The following is a 5,822-nucleotide window of genomic DNA, read 5'->3' as shown; positions in this document are numbered from 1 at the left end:
AGTGACTTCATGTCTCTGGACATGTTTTTGTCATCTCTAAAACTGTGGTTCTAGCCGGGCGTGGTGGTGCACGTCTTTAATCCCAGCACTAGTGAGGCAAAGGCAGGAGGATTGCTGTGAGTTCAAGGCCACCCTGAGATTACATAGTGAATTCCAGGTCAGCCTAGGCTTGAGTGAGACCCTACCTCTAAACACGAAAAAAAAAAAAAAACTGTGGTTCTAATAGACCTCACTGTGGTAATTTGAAAGAGATGTCATCTCTCCCATAGGCTCATGCATTTTGACTATTTTGGGAGGAAAAGTTGAAGGGCCTTTGGAAGGTACAGCCGTGCTGGCGGAGGTGTGTTGCTTGGGGCCGGCTTTGAGGTATAGTACTGGAGCAAGCCCAGTGCTCAGACTCCTCCCTGGCAGCCGCTGTGGAGATCTGAGTCTCCCAGCCATCTGTTCCCAGCATGCCCCTCCCCCCTTGCCCGCCACCATGATGACACCTCCCCTCCATACTGTAAACCAAGAAAAACACGTTCCTCCCAGGAGCTGCTGCTGGTCAGATGTTCTTCTCAGCAGTGGGTAAATAACTGCTACACCCACTTCACTGTATTGGTGTGAGGATTACAGGCACTAATTACTGAATTGTGCCCCATATGTAATAAACATAGTAATGCTACAAGCTCTCATTTATTGATTATTCACCCTATATCAGGCCCTCTTCTAAATATCTTATATCTAATAATTTTTTTCCCTAAGCAAAGTAAAACAACTAAGGGAAGGGTCATTTCATCATTTCAGTTTGAATTATCATTAATATTTCTTGGATAAGTTCCCATCAATAAAAGTTAAGGGGGCTGGAGAGATTATACAGTGATTAAAGCACCTGCCCACAAAACCTGATGACCTGGGCTCGATTCGGTGCCCACGTAAAGCCAAATGCACAAAGGAGTGCGTGTATCTGGAGTTCGTTTTCAGCAGCTGGAAATCCTAGAGGACCTGGCACACCCATTCTCTCTTTCTTTCTCTCTCTCTCTCTCTCTCTCTCACTCTGCTTACAAATAAATAAATTAAATATTTTTTTCAACTTAAAGAACATGATCAAAATTCATCACAATTTCTGCTACTCCAAAGAAGTCTAGCCTTGGTAAGGTTTATGTGTAATAAATATTCAGAACAGGAGGAGCGGGTGGCTGGTGTTGGATGAGGTTGGGTAGCTTGGTTGGAGATCCAGAACGCAGTGTTGCCTCCGTCCCAAACTTCCAGCACCCCTGTTGTAGATGGGGAAGGGTCTGAGGCAGGATCAGCCTCGCTCTCGTGGGGTTTGACCTCCCGGGGGAGAGCGGATGGAGGATGATTGCGACGCGGGAGCATCGGGTTACCAGCGCCCTGGCGGCGCCCGGCTCCGAGCCGAGGCGGATACGGCCCTTAAGACCCCGTGTGTGGCCGGCCTGTGGTGCGGGGTGCGGGGCTGCACCCTCTTCTAACCACGCCTGACTCCGCTGCTGGTCGGCCAGGCGCTGCCAGGGCCCTCGCCCCCCGCGGCATCCGCAGGGCTTGGAGGGCAACGTGCCCCGGTCGTGTGGCGCTTGTCCACTGTGCTTTCGCTGAATATCTCCTTCCCAGCCACTGGCGGTCAGAAACTCATTGAAGTGGACGATGCGCGCAAGCCCCGTACCTTCCACGAGAGGCGGGTGGCCACCCAAGTTGCTGCTGACGCTCTCGGCGAAGAGTGGCAGGGTTGTGTGGTCCGGATCAGCGGCGGGAATGACAAGCAAGGTTTCCCCATGACGCAAGGTGTCTTGACCCAGGGAAGAGCGCGTCTGCTATTGAGTAAGGGGCGTTCCTATTACAGGCCAAGGAGAACTGGTGAGAGAAAGCGCAAATCTGTTCGGGGGTGCATTGTGGACGCCAATCTAAGTGTTCTCAACCTGGTTATTAAAGAAAGGAGAGAAGGATATTCCTGGACTAACAGATATTATTGTACCTCGTCGGCTGGGACCCAAAAGAGCCAGCAGAGTCCACAAACTTTTCAATCTCTCTAAAGAAGATGATGTCCCACAATATGTTGTCAGAAAGCCCCTAAACAGAGAAGGTAATAATCCCAGGACCAAAGCACCCAAGATCCAGTGACTTGTAACCCTGCGTGTGTTGCAACACATAGACGTATCGCATTGAAGAAAACAGCGCACCAAGAAGACCAAGGAGGAGGCTGCAGAATACGCTAAGCTTCTGGCCAAGAGGATGAAGGAAGCCAAAGAAAAACGCCAGAGACAGATTGCCAAGAGACGCAGGCTGTCCTTACTGAGAGCTTCCACTTCCAAGTCTGAATCTAGTCAAAAATCAGAATCGTGAAGAGTGACAAATAAATGATCAGACTTTGAAAAACAAAATAAAATTCACAACAGGTCAGCAAATTAGCCCAGTTGTAATAGAGTAAGAGAATGTCGCCTATTATAATCTCAGACTAGAAACTGGCGAGGTGGCCCAGCAGGTAAGAGCACCTGCTGCACAAGGTGAGGGTCTGAGCTCCATCCCAGCATGCCCGTGAAGAGCCAGACCTGGCCGCACCACACTGGGGAGGTGAAAAGGGGATGATGACCTGAGGTCCCTGCTCAGCCAGTCTAATCAAAAGACAGTGAGAGGGGCTGGAGAGATGGCTTAGCGGTTAAGCACTTGCCTGTGAAGCCTAAGGACCCCAGTTCGAGGCTCAGTTCCCCAGGTCCCACGTTAGCCAGATGCACAAGGGGGCGCACGCGTCTGGAGTTCCTTTGCAGAGGCTGGAAGCCCTGGCGCGCCCATTCTCTCTCCCTCTCCCTCTATCTGTCTTTCTCTCTGTGTCTGTCGCTCTCAAATTAATTAATTTAAAAAAAAAAAAAAGACAGCGAGAGCTGCAGGTTCAGTGAGAGACTATCTCAGGAAGAGAGAGAAGAGTGATAGAGGTAGACACTCAACATCTTCATGACACACGTACACCTGCACACATACACACACACATACAAAAAAAAAACCATGCCAAGTACCGTGGTGCACACCTTTAGTCCCAGCACCACAAACCAATGCATACGGATGATAGTTATGAAGCACCCAGGGGACAGGAGCTCCTGCAGATGCCTCTCACAGGGACACACCTCTGTCATAGTATATAGTACGTCATAATGTAGACACTATTGTCTACATGTTCCCCCCCCCCCCCCCAGGTAGGGTCTCACTCTAGCTCAGACTGACCTGTAATTCACTCTGTAGTCTCAGGGTGGCCTCAAACTCACAGTGATCCTCCTACCTCTGCCTCTAAGTGCTAGGATTAAAGGCGTGTGCCACCACACCCAGCCCTCTACACATCTTTTAAGTCATTCATAATTTTCATGCTACTTATCAGTAAAGTCTGAAGTTATCGTTTCCTCTTTTTTTTTGCATTGGTGTGTGTAGTTCCTTTCAGCCCCTTTTGTAATGCTCGGCATGGTGACTTTTAGCCAGTAATCATAGGTCCTGCCCACCTGAGGTGCTCTCTCTCCATCTCTCTCCCTCTTTCCACATCTCTTTCTCTCCAGTAATAGCTTCTCAACTTTATCTCTACCACCTCTCAATGGTATTTATGCCCTACCCTGAATACCGCCCCCCAAACTGTACCATCCCATCCCATCATGATTTTTTTTGCACTCCATTCCTTTGTGCAAGAGCTATTTGATAACCAAGTTTAAGTGTGTGGTCTGTCTCTAAGATTTGGCTGGTACAGCAAACATTTCCTTTCTTAAATCAAATCCATGCTTCTCATTGGACAAGTCTGATTCCAGACCCTAAAGAAGGTGTGAAACCAGTGCCATCCAAACTACACGTACCGAGAATGGGGGAGGAGGAGTTCTTAAGCAGAAGCAATCTAAGATCCCTGCATTTGGCAAGGCTGTGAAGACGGAATTCTAATCAGCAGAATTCTGCCAAGCGCCCATCCACTAGCAGCAGCTCCTACCTATAAGCAAAAGTACTTTCAAAGAGCCACCGTGTGCTGAAGCAGCGTTCCAGACATTGCGTCCATGCGTGCTCAAATCAATGCTCTCGAGATATCTGACCACCCATTTTCTGAGCTCTAGGCCTGTTGACAACTCTCTTCTAAAACAAATTGAAATTCCTATCATCGGTTCACTTTCAAATGTCATAAAGCAACTTAGGCCTTGGCTAGCTGAGCAATAAAGCAAGCTCACTTGGCAGCTCAAACGAGCTGTCCCTGACAGGAGGAGACAGGAGACACAGTATTAAGCATCGCCAACAATGGACAATTTGGAAGCTGCCTGGTGGCATGAATGACAAGGCCAAAATCATAACCACTTTGAAAGAAAAAAAAAAAAGAGCTGACTTCAGTTCAGGACAAACATAAGATGGGACATTAGCAGCTCCATCCCAGAGCTGTAGAACATTTGGCTCAATATTCCATAAAAGCCCTCTCAGCCGGAATGAGGCTCTTCAGGGAACATGTGGTTTAAAGGAAGAACGATGAGGGAACAAAGTAGATCCACATTCGAAGTCTTAGGAAAACATCAAGAGAGCTGAGGATCTGGAGATGTGGTGTCCAGAATGTTCCACATGGGATAAACAGATCAGCTTAAGATGGCAAAAGGCTCAGAGTTCTCAGAACAAGTTCGGAGTCCAGGTCAGCAAGGCCTGGAAGTTAAGGACGATGGCATACCGATAAAGTTTGGGACAGGTTTCCTGTGGGATGGCAGTTTAAACGAGGAGCCAGTCCACAGATATTCACTGACTGTCTAGATGGCCCTGGGCACCATGTCAAGGGTTTCAGGTATTCTGGTGGGTAGCAAAAGAGACGTGGTTTCTGGCTGGGCGTGGTGGCGCACGCCTTTAATCCTAGCACTCGGGAGGCAGAGGTAGGAGGATTGCTGTGAGTTCAAGGCCACCCTGAGACTACAGAGTTAATTCCAGGTCAGCCTGGACCAGAGTGAGACCCTACCTCAAAAAATCAAAAAAAAAAAAAGAGACGTGGTTTCTGCATGTTCATGCTCTGAGTTAATGCTGGGAAAAGACAGCAAAGAATAATAATAATTAATAATAGTAATAGTAACAGCCTACTACTCTTTTCTCCCTTAACTCAGGAAATGCTGTCCAGGTCTTCAAGGCAAAAATGGAAAACAAAACAAAACAAAACACACACACACACACACACACACACACACAAAGAAAACTGAAAACAAAATGAATATAAAAAACGGGGGTGGCTAGAGAGATGGCTCTCAGCTGTTAAGGCATTTGTCTACAAAGCCTAGTGACACAGGCTTGACTCCCCAGTACACACATAAATCCAGATGCACAAGGGGGCACACGCATCTGGAGTTCGTTTGCAGTGGCTGGAGGACCTGGTGTGCCCATTCTCTCCCTCTCTCTCTCTCTCTTCCTCTCTCTCCCTCTCTGCTTGCAAATAAAGAAATAAATTAAAGTATTTTTAAAGCCCTGAATATTATCCCTGTATACTCTTTATTTTTCTAAAAAAATATATTTTTGTATTTTTATTTATTTATTTGCAAGCAGAGAGAGAAGAGAGACAAATCAAGAAAATAGGCATGCCAGGGCTGGAGAGATGGTTTAGCAGTTAAGCGCTTGCCTGTGAAGCCTAAGGATCCTGGTTCGAGGCTCGATTCTCCAGGACCCACATTAGCCAGATGTACAAGGGGGCGCACGTGTCTGGAGTTCGTTTGCAGTGGCTGGAGGCCCTGGCGTGCCCATTCTCTCTCTATATATATATATATATATATCTGCCTTTCTCTCTGTGTCTGTCACTCTCAAATAAATAAATAAGTAATAAACAAAAAAAAAAATTTTAAAGGCATGCC

At 47.4% G+C, this 5,822-nt stretch overlaps 1 pseudogene; it reads left to right on the top strand.

Moving 5' to 3' along the window:
- The first annotated feature begins 1,331 nt into the window (after nucleotides 1–1,331).
- On the top strand, nucleotides 1,332–2,373 carry LOC101616673 (annotated as a pseudogene).
- The last annotated feature ends 3,449 nt before the right edge of the window (nucleotides 2,374–5,822 follow it).

This window comes from Jaculus jaculus, chromosome 3 (genome assembly GCF_020740685.1).
Source record: "Jaculus jaculus isolate mJacJac1 chromosome 3, mJacJac1.mat.Y.cur, whole genome shotgun sequence".
Taxonomy (NCBI): Eukaryota; Metazoa; Chordata; class Mammalia; order Rodentia; family Dipodidae; genus Jaculus; species Jaculus jaculus.
This window is presented reverse-complemented; position numbering and strand designations above follow the sequence as displayed.